Raw genomic sequence first — 11,684 nt, forward strand, 5'->3', positions numbered from 1 at the left:
TTTCCCTTTAGATAAACTCTTTTGAGTAAATACGATGTCAAGAAAATGGACAAGCCCTTTGACTTGCTAGAGCACCATGAAAGTGGTGTATTCTTCTTTCAACTGAAACGTGCTTTTTTCAACTGGACTTATTAAGGGGAATTAGACCTAACATTTACTAAAAATTCATACAGCCTACCATCCATACATTATTTATATTAGTTATGTAGTGTCAAATATGCAGCAAAGAGTCTTTCTGTAAAAAAATGTATGCTAACAATTATACCAAATCTTACAGTTAGAGACTTTCAGAGAATAAATACCTATCCATATGTTTTGAGAAATACATATTTATGTACATCACTATACCAACTCACTGATGTTTAATCATTTATAAAGGAATAAAACAATCTGGTCTGGCTCACGTGGATTAGATATGATGTAGAGATTGTAACAGATTATACATACATTTTGCATTTAAGGTAGTGTTCCTGTCTGACACAAGAAAATGTTAAAAAATGATATTAACAGGCAGTTGAAGTTGTGGGCGGGAAAAAGTGTCTAAATGACTTGGAGATAGGGCAGTCAGTTTCATAAGCTTTACAAAGAAAATTCAAACATTAGGGTTAGCATAACTTTTAAATACAAAGGAATAAAAAGTATGTAATTTTAATGAAATTTGGCGGAGAAAGGAAACATCAATATCATAAGTAATAAAACATTTAAAAACATTTAAAAACTGTACTTTTTCCATTCTGCCACCTATGAAGGCTTAAGTCAGTATAAAGACTGTTCTCAAGAAACAGAAGCCATAGCAATTTTCTTTTCTAACTTTGTAGCTCGCATTTATTGCTTCACAGTAGCCAAAAATAAATGCTATAAATTTGCAATTCCATGATTTCCCGGTAACAACCTGATAATTCTGTCTTTCAAAGACAAAGACAAAGTGAGGGCTTCCCCAGTGGTTGAGAGTCCACCTGCCGATGCAGGGGACACGGGTTCATGCCCCGGTCCAGGAGGATCCCACATGCCGCGGGGCGGCTGGGCCCATGAGCCATGGCCGCTGAGCCTGTGCGTCCGGAGCCTGTGCTCCGCAATGGGAGAGGCCACAACAGTGAGAGGCCCGCAAACTGCAAAAAAAAAGACAAAGTGGGATGTATGTTTCCTGTTCCCATACTGGGACTGGAGTTGGGTTTGGGGCTGGGATGAGGAGATTAATTTGCTCTGATCCATTCACCTGCTCTTACCTAGTTCTTTTGAGACCTGTGGTACAAGAAGGGCTCTAACTCATACTGGTCCCTCTGCAAGGTGTTCTAGCCAACTCCACTAACCAGTCTCCATCAATCCATCAAAATTCATCAATGCCTTATTTTGCCCTTAACTAAACATTTTATGTTTAGTCATATGGACTTTTCAGTGAAAAAAAAAAGTCTGGTTATCTGTTAAAGCACTTAGTAATCTTCACCTGGATTTCTTTACTGTTTAAAATATATATATAAGGCACTGCATTCACTGAAGATGATTAAAAGTGTGAACGGAATGGGAAGTATAGGGGACACGTGAACTCTTCCCCATGCCATCCCTCCATCACTGTGCCTCCACTCCCCCACTTCCTCTTAGCTGCCCTTTGAGACACCTCACAAATGTCCTTTTCCCTGGGGAGGCTCTCTAGATGGGTCTCCGGTAGCACTGGGGGTTGCCTGTTCTAAGCTGCCATGTTGCTTTTTACACACATATAATTAAGCCCTCAGCACACTGGGTTTAATGATTTAATCATTAGAGCTGCGGTATCTCAACCATCTCTGTACCTGCAGTACCTCACAGCAAGACATTTTTATTAAATGAATGAAAATGTTGTAAAGGCCCTACAAAGGCATTCCAGATATTTGAATCTCTGTAAATCCAAAGATATTCATACTTTAATCACTAATATTGTCCTTGATTGTTCTGTTTTGGAAAGGTGGCTTAAAACACAGTTTCAGCAGAAACAGACTCACAGATACAAAGAACATACTTATGGCTGCCAAGGGAGAGGTGGCGGGGGAAGGATGGATTAGAAGTTTGGGATTAGCAGATGCAAACTATTATATAGAGAATGGATAAACAACAAGGTCCTACTGTACAGCACAAGGAACTATACTCAATATCCTGTAATAAACCGTAATGAAAAAGAATGTATTTATATGTATAACTGAATCACTTTGCTATACAGCAGAAATTAACACATTGTAAATCAACTATACTTGAATAAAATAAATTTTAAAAAATAAAATAAAATACAGTTTCGGTTTAGCAGAATGAGATTCCATTTTCCTGGTACTACTGCCCCTTGTGGCCAAATCATGTCATAAGAGAATAATCAAAGATAATGTAAATAGGTTGGGGCACAGTCCTTAACCAGGCAAATTTGAACAGTAGTTTAATCGCTTTAAGCCTCAGTTTTCTCATCTGTGAAATGGGGATAAATAACTGTGACCTACTTCATCAAGTTGTATAAGCGAGAAAGTATTTGTAAAGCAGAGCACAGTCCACGACACATTATAAATGCTTAACGCACATAGCTAACATTATTAACAATATTTTTATTGGCTAAAGGCAATCCACAGCTTCTTGTATGCTTTGGAAAAGTCTCCAGTGATTACCTTTATTCTTTCATTCAACAAACATTTATTCAGAACCTAGTATACAACTCTTCAGTTATTCAACAAATAATTGGTACATACTAGGTGCTCTAAAGAATAAGACGTTGTTTCAGTCCTCAGGGAGCTTATAAGCAAGAAGGTCGATAAGGAAAGTATGCAAATAACTGTCATACAAGGAAGAAGGCAAAACAGACCATGTGACTGACTTACAAGGCTAACTACATCAGTCCTGCAGCCAGCAGTGCTCACAAGAGACAAGGGCCAAGCATTTTCTTCTTTCTACCACCTGCATCAACACAGTACCCATGTCACCCAAGGAAGGGAGTATGGAGACAGCAGCCACTCCACCTCCCTGCCTCCTGCAAAGATGAGCAGGGGCTCAAACACTCTGACCAATGTATGTCTGGTATTTGTTGGCTTTTGCAGGAAATGGGGTGTATGTAAAGTGAATCTCCTTTTATTTGGGGTGTTAGTCATCAGATTTGGGGGAGTAGAAAATGCTTGACCTATTAAAATAATAAGTATACAGGGACTTCCCTGGCAGTCCAGTGGTTAAGACTCCACACTTCCACTGCAGGGGGCACAGGTTCGATCCCTCCTTGGGGAACTAAGATCCCGCATGCTGCTCGGCGTGGCCCAGAGGGAAAAAAAAAGTAAGTATACAAGTTAATTTCTTCCCAGACTACTTCCAAGCTTCTTTGATTTAACTCGGCACAGGATCCCAGGTCACACCAGGCACACCCGAGAACTTGAAAATAAATGCTTTGCTGGTGGTGATGACTCCCTCATGTTCTCACAGAAGAAAGGCATTAAAGCCCAAGAAAGCCTTTAGGACTCAGTGTTTATTTTTATGGAACTAGATTCAATCAGGGTAGTCATTTAATGAGTTCAGAGAATAACTGAAATGACTTTGGGCTAGAATGTCACTGCCCTCCTATCGTATTAAGAGATGAACATTTTCTGCCTTTTATGGACTGGAGATAAACCCTCTCTCACCAGTTATTACTTTGAGATTACAATCGGCTCCGCAAAAAGCGGTGCTCCAAATAAAGCTACCTAAACTCTTCCTTAACAGCACAATCTCGCCATCCACGAAGCTTTCATGCTTACGACAAGCCCTGAGAGCACTTCTCGAAGCCCCGATTCTGCCCTAGGTTACCTGTGCACCTGGAGCCAAGCCGGGCCCTGAGTGTCTGGAATTCATCCTCCGCATTGCACCTGTACCCCTGGGGACTGAAATGCTGATTCCAGAGCTCCATCACCGGCGGGGCAGAGGATGAAACTTTCCCTCCACAGGTTGTCTGCTCGATGCCCAGTACCCGCTTGACCGGCTTCCTCCTCTGGCTTAGACGGGAAACTGTGGAACCACGTCTGGCAGGTTGCTCTGGAACTCTCCTAGCAGGGCAGCGTTAAGAACGGTGGTTTTTCACATTCCTCACAACCAGCAGAGGGAGTGAAGGTTCACAACAAGTCAACTGGAACAAAATAGAGACTGTCTTTTAAATTCTCGTTCATCAAAATAAAATCCGCTGGCTGTGTCTGGGTGGAGAAGTGTGACCTGTGTGGTATAGGTGCTGGCGGCCTGTTGATGTTTTGCTGGGTGAGGGTCCAAATGTAAAAGTCACAAGGGGAAAGAGATAAAGTCCAAGAGGAGGCAAAGGGGCCCGCGGTGGCGACGAAGAACAAGGGATCGGGGCCGCGGGGAACAGAGCTCGGGTCTCCCTCACGGGACCCCTAGTTTATTGTTTCCAGTCATTCCCCCGAAAGCAGGCTCGGAGATAACCGATAAACTTTCAAGAAGAAGAAAAACAGATTAACCAGCTGTGTTCTGGGTCCACCACCACCACAAATTCTTCCCTCCAGCTAGCTCGCCTCCATCCCCACCACCCATCAGCTCAGCTACTTTCCCGGGAGAGAACGTGCCCTCATCTCAGAGCCAGAGCTGAACCTTTCACGCAGCTTACACCATCACTTCGCTGACCTCCCGATCGGAGGCTCTGTCTTCTCATTCTACACCGGCCCCACTGGCTTCCTGGCCATTCCTCAAAGGAGTCAAGTTTGTTCCCACCTCAGGGTCTTTGCACTTGCTGTTCCCTCTGCCTAGATCATCACTCCGTGAGGTACCTGCAAGGCTCATTCCCTCTTCTGTTTGCCTCACCAATGTTAATTTCCTTGACGACCTTATTTCAGTTGCAACCCATCCCGTTTCCACTGTCCCTCCTGCTTTATTTTTCCCCATCTACATACCTTATTGTATGTCTTACTGTTTGTTTCCTGTCCTCCTAAATGCAGGGATTTCTGTCATTTTGCTCACTGCTGCTGGATAAATGAATATGTGAGTGAATGAATGAATAAAAGAGTGAATGAGTTGGAAATTCAGTTATATATGCAGCATTCCAAGAAAGAAATGCAAGTTTTTTTCTGATGAAAGAGACATTATGTGCACATTGGGATTCTTTCAGCTTTACCTAAAAATGATTTGTTTCAATCACTAGCATCCGGGTTGCTGTATTGATTGAAGTTCTAATTGTTTGGCTCTCAGAACAAGTATATTCATAACTTTACCATATTGTCACAAATATCAGTTCCTCAGTAAGATAATGCTCTAGTCACCTCCTTCTACCATAACGTCTAATTACCTCTCTTGGGGTCTCGCATTTCTTTGTGAAAAGCTAACATAGCTGATATATAACACTCATTCACAGTCTTTGTATGTTTGGTATGTGTGACCAAATGCCTTTTAATATGTTCCATACTGATATTACATGAATATTAGTGAATAGTCTAGTATAAATATCTATGGGACTGCTTAAATAAATGTGTTTAGTTGGTTATGTTTTATGCATATTTAGAATTCGTTTGCATTATCCAAGCTCACATGTATTATTTACCTAGTGGGAATATTCAGCTTTCTGCCACTCTATTTCACCCTATGTACAAATTCACATATGTTTTACAATATGCATAACGTTTCCACTAAATCATCCTGATGTTTGGTATATTTATCATTTTTTATGAGGTGCTTATCTACAGCTAGGCGTTTACTTAATCACTCATTTTTTGTTTGTTTTCTTTTTGCTTTTCCTCACTGTAGACAAGTATCTGTTGGAAAAAAAAAAAAAAAAATTTGTGAGAGTCCCCAGAAAGCGAGCAAGCTCCACAAAGAAACTTTCATAGCAGACTTCCTGAAGAAAAACTTAGTGTCAAAAATAAGTAAAGCATAATTAATTTCTTGAAAGTTTTGTTTCCTTCTCCAGCTCATAAAAAGAAACCTCTCTTGAATAGTGGTCAGAGTGAAATCTAATTGCATGATATTTATTATTTCATTCTCAATTTTAATTGCTGCAATTAAAATTGTTAAGTGTTTAATGGCTTTCCATTTTACATTTTAAAAATCTGGTCATTTATTTGAAAAGGTTAAATCTGAAGAACTAAAATTGAGAATAATTTAGAAGCCAAAGGCGAGGTGGGGGTGGATGAAAAATTTGGTTACTTTTTGCCTGTTCGATCAGCGCCTCATGAGAGTTTAGGAATAATTCTATTTATTGGTCTTTCTTATGTGAAGCTAATATAGGTGACCTAACGCAGGCCCTTATATCCAACTAGTTTGCTGGTTTGTTTGCAGACTATTTGATTATGTTCTTGATTTTTTTCATTAAAACCTTTATAAAGGCTAAGTGGCAATTTCATGTTGGAGAAATAAAGCAGTGAAAATTACTGTCATATATCTATCACCTAAGTGGCGTACTTGGGATGCCGTGCTTCAGTACCACAGCTTAGTATGTCAATGCTGCCAAATAATGTAAAAATCTTTTAATAGATACTTTGGACAGGAATTTCTCTGCTATGTTTAACCTAGAGGAATACATGTGATTGCAATTTAAATCGCAGGAAAAAAATTTTTTTTTTTTCTTGGCTGTGTAGTGCGGCTTGAGGGATCTTAGTTCCCTGACCAGGGATCGAACCTGGGCCCGGCAGTGAAAGCGCCAGGTACTAACCACTGGACCACCAGGGAATTCTCCAGAAAATTTTTATATCTATTTGGAATTCAAAGAAATTTATTTTCATGGATTGATTCTCTGCCTTAGAAGACAGATATTTAGAATGCTTTCAGTTTTATTTAGAAGTTGCCAAAAGAGAGAGGTCTTGTGTACCCTTCACCCAGCTTGTCCCATGGAAAAATCTTAGATAATTATAATACTTTAATAGATTTTAAAAGTGAAGATACTTTTGATAGGCCTGTGCCTTCTGAGGCAGGACAGTTATAATGACACAGAATCAAGCCCACTAATTATCTATGAGAACAAGAAACCAAATGCCATGATTCTTGGGGCAGCCCCAAGAATTCAGCTGCAATGCTCTGTATTTCCATCTGGTTTACTTAAATGAGTCCAGCCTATAATTTGACCTATTAGCAAAAGAGAAAAGCAGAAAGAATAAAGCAGAAAGGAACACACCTCCCCCTCCCCCTTCCCATCCATATTTGTTCCCCTTGCCAAAAACAGTATTCCTGGAGAGATGTTTACAAAACCTGTGATTTCTGAGGCTTATTCAGCTTTGTAAGTTTTGGGGGTCTTGTTCTCACTGTCATTCAGAATGGACACTCCAGGAGGATGAGAACCAAGTCTGTCACAGATCTGTCCATCACCTAACCATTGTTTTGAATTTTATAGTCAAGTATTATGTAGCCATTTCTCTATTAAAGACGGCAGATTAAAAAAGAATCTCCTGTTTTTCTTGACTAGAGTAGAAAGAGTTATTCTATCTGAAAAGATGGATTCTACCTTGTCTGATGAATTGCTGGGGGGAAAAGTAAAGTTGATTCAAAAGTAACCTTGCTGCCCTTTTTTATTTTTTCTCCTTGGTTCTGAGTCCAAGAACCTTTAACCTTTCTAGTCCCTTGGAATGAATTTGGTCTCTTGTCTCATTCTGTACGTAATCCTGTTGGGTAGTTCCCTCCAGGCTTCAGCATCAGACATGATATCAAAACCTTGTGACTAGAGCAATTAAAAACAAGGTAATCTCAAGGAAATATAAATTAAACTACATTCAATATAAATCCACCAGGATGGCTAAAATGAAAAAGGCAGAAAATGCCAAATATTAGTGAGGAAGTAAAACATTTGGAACTCTCTTATATCACTGGTGTGAGTATGAGTACATACAACCACTCTGGAAGCTGGCTTATCTACTAAATCTGTATATTAGCACATCCTATGACCCAGAAAGTCTACTCCCAGCTTTATATCCAACAGGAGTGTGTGTGTGTGTATACTTTCACCAAAAGAGATGTACTAGAATGTTCATAACAGACTGTTCACAATAGCCCTCACCCCTTCCTCCGAAAAGGAAACTGCCTATCAGCAGCAGAGTGAATAGATTGTGTTGTATTCATCAGTGGAACGCGGCACAGCAGCAAGAATGAACAGACACAGTGTATGATAAATGCGGATGAATCTCATAAACAAGATGAAGAATGAAAGGAGCCAGACACAAAATAAGACGTCGCGTATAATTCCATTTACATAAAGTATAGAAACAAGCAATACAGGAGAACAGCTATTCTTGGTGAGGAGGGTTAGTGAGAGGAAGGGGCCACAAGGAGACCTTTCAGGGGCTGGTCATGTTCTGTTTTCTGATCTGGGTACCAGTTACACAGGGGTGCTCAGTTTGTAAAAGTTCATCTTCTTATACCCTTTACTTCTCCAAGAATATCACCCTTGAATAAAAAGTTAAAAAATAAAAATAAAAACAAGGTGTCGTCTCCTGCTGGCTTCCTCTGGTTTCTAGCCCTCCTTCAGACTGGCGCCCAGCCTTCTCCTACTTCCGTTATGCACGGAGCAGGTGCAGCTCAGTGCCTGTTTTTTTCTTCCAAATGCTGTTCCCCTGCTCAACGTGACCATCTGTTGGCCGGAGAAGAGGGCAGGGCCACTGGGAAAGCAACAGGGAAGGGGAGCAGGGACCTTCCCTGCCCAAGTGGGAAGGTCTCCCCCCACCCTCCAAAGAGTTATGCTGACCTGACAAGGAAATAGAAAAGTCCTTCTGCATGTAAGGTTTAAAATATTGTTTATGAGAATCTGTTTCAAAATGAAATTTCCCCCAGTGTAAGTCACTTATCCAGGTTCAAAGGCTAAAAATAATCTTTACTAAAAAAGTCATTTAAAGTCTCCTTAAAATACATCTTTTAACTCTTTAACCATTTCAGCAACACCAGCTCCCTTTTCCTTTGTTTTTCCCTTCTCTCTTTAAAAATTATACTTTTAAAATGATTTTTCTCCATGTCTTTTCAGGCATAACAATTTTAAGAAGTCTCCCATTTTCCTTTAAAGCAGTGACTGCAGATAGAACAATTGAAACTCTTTTACCCTGGTAGGAAGTAGTGGCTTGTAAAGGATTTTCCAGCTTCATTTGCCTGGGAGAAGCCCCTTCCCCTACAATTTTGTAATAGTTCTGTATCTTTTCTCTGTGACCTTGGCAGTAATGGCAACTTTTTAACACACATTCAGCCAATATTTCTTTTCTGAGCGCCTCCTTGGGACCAGGCACCATTGTAAGTACTGAGGACATAGTGGTGACAAAAGAGATAATTAAGCAGAGCTTTTGGGATGAGTGGAAATAAACAGGTAATTGACAAAAGAAATATACTATCAGAATGAAATTGAGATCATGAAGAAATGGAATCAGAATGATACTAAAAAGCTTATGGGGGCAGGGACCAGAGACTCCTTGAAATGGGTGCAGAGGGAAGGCCTCCTTGAGCCTGGAATGCCTGAGCTGAGTCCTAGATGACAAGAAAGAGCAGCAATGAGAAGACTATATTTGAGAGAGCATGAGAAACAGGCTGCAAAGAACATCAACTAGCTGCCTCCTTCAGACCAGCCATTTCCCCCAAATACAGACGCTAGAGCATATTGTCTTGTTGACTACTTTCCAAGGAGAGAATTTTGCAATTTTATGTCCATATCTATATTTATATAGTTCTATATAAATACAAATATATATGTAAATCTGTGAAAATACTTCTGAGAGACCAAGATTTAAAATAAGTTAAATTTAAGGAAAATATGGGCATAAGATATGAGATAATAAAAGAGTTAAAATAACCTTATTTGGTTAAAACTCTATTCCTATATTAAATGAAGAGAAAACTTGTTTCCATTTATAATTTTAGGTACATATATATAAATACATAGACAGTTATAAGCTATCTCAGTTCTATTAACTAAGGAGAGTTCTTGAGGGCTATATCTGGATAAAAATACAAATTCATGAACTGGTAATTTTTATAATTCCCCATCACAAGCAATAACTCAGCAGATCTACATGGGGCATCTGGTAATCAAACTAAACATTCCCAGTTCCAGATGCAAGACATAATTAATTGCTTAACTGCCTTAAAATTTTAGGCCTTAATGTTTATTACAAATAGATGGTGAAAAAAAGGAAAAAAGTTAAAAATTTTTTTTTCATTTTTTCTGAAAAATATCTTTATTTTCACTATCTTTAGCAAATTTGATTTTAGAATCACTTACTTTCTCTAAGTTTTGAGGTGGAGAAAATACAATACTGTAGTATCATGGGGCGGGGGAGAATTTCAATATTGGCCAAGAGAATTTTGAAGCAGTGAACTGGGGTAAGAAAGGAAGTGAGGGGTGAGTGAAGGTCTCAAGTCAAATGGGGCAGAAGAAAGGACCCAAGTAGTTGTGACAAACAGAGGGAGGACAGCTGCTGACCAGCCTGGTGACCTTATTTATTATATGCAGAGGAGAGCTGGCCAATGACTGAAAGGAAGAAAACCATATCCTCCCTTGGGGACAAGGTATAAAGATCAAGGGATCTGTGAAGTCTTGTGTGTCTCACAATGATGATGACGGTGATAATGACCCAGCAGTCCCTAGAGTGTGACACCACAGTGAAGGGGAGGAAAAACATACCCACAAGGAAATGAGGAGAGTTTTGCAGTAGATGGAAAGGCTTCATTTGATTTCAAACACTTTTGACAAGGGACCCACGCCTCTCCCAGATTAGAATTGTCTCCCTTCCTGTCACGTCCCTTGAGTAGAGCAAAATTTAGGGAATGTCCATGGGGTTAAGATTCTTTGTATTAGGGAATGGGGGGGGGGCACCCATGCAGTGGCAGCTTTTCCCTTCCTCCTGTGAAAATGTACCATATCCCTCTCTTAGTAAAAAAACGGAGGAGGATAGAAGTTTTAGACAGAGGTTATTACCATAATGCAAACAGTATTCTGAGTAAAAGGAAAGACGACTCTAGAAGTATGCTGTCTCTTAACAATATAAGGAGTCAGAGGAAACAGATGTTCTGGCTGTTATTCAGTCTTACTCACTCTCTTTCCTCATCACCTTCTCCGTCACTTCTCAGTCATGAATAAGTTATAGCATTGACCACATTTTACTGTGTTTTGAATTCATTTTCATGGATCTATCTATCCATTTGAATAAAAATGCCCTGCTATATATCTCACAAAGAAAAGACCTTCTAAAAATGTAAAACCTTAAGCACAAGATGAAGAAAGGCATAAGGAGAATTTGGGTTTCAGGACTAATGCCATTTTTGTGGATTCTTCCAAAACAAGTTGAAGCATGCACATCACCAGGTAAATTTGGGTTTCATTCTTTTTGACTATCACAAAAAAAATTAATCGTGAAACTGCATAAAAATTATCTTATTTTGGAAGCAATAACGCTCAGAAAGCATGCTAAGTGTGGGTGACAGAAGGCCACCAATGCACTGATGTGTAATGTGAAATGAGGACCCCACAACAAAGTAGAAACTCTATACACTGAAACCCCACCTCACATGTAAAAGCATAAATAACAATTGCTGAAAAATTCTCTTCTCTGCAAGGTTTTTAGGACCCAAGATACTACTGAGATGAAGAGTTAAGAAAAGCTGTCACAGCCAGTGTTAGATTGCACATAACAGCTGCCACTGAGTCTGCCTGTGAAAGGTGTGAAAGCAAAGCTCACACATTGGTTCCCACATCCACAGCCTCCCTTAAGGGCTGCCGTTGGCAGCAAGAGTCAACTGTGCAAATGAAGTGA

At 39.8% G+C, this 11,684-nt stretch overlaps 1 non-coding gene across 1 annotated transcript; it reads right to left on the reverse strand.

Annotated features, from left to right (window-relative positions):
- Window positions 1-6,565: 6,565 nt before the first annotated feature.
- TRNAE-UUC (transfer RNA glutamic acid (anticodon UUC)) lies at window positions 6,566-6,636 on the reverse strand. The gene has a single exon. It is a non-coding gene; the product is annotated as a tRNA-Glu (tRNA).
- Window positions 6,637-11,684: the final 5,048 nt, after the last annotated feature.

Source organism: Lipotes vexillifer, unplaced genomic scaffold (assembly GCF_000442215.2).
Source record: "Lipotes vexillifer unplaced genomic scaffold, Lipotes_vexillifer_v1.1 scaffold1073, whole genome shotgun sequence".
In the NCBI taxonomy this organism is placed as follows: Eukaryota; Metazoa; Chordata; class Mammalia; order Artiodactyla; family Lipotidae; genus Lipotes; species Lipotes vexillifer.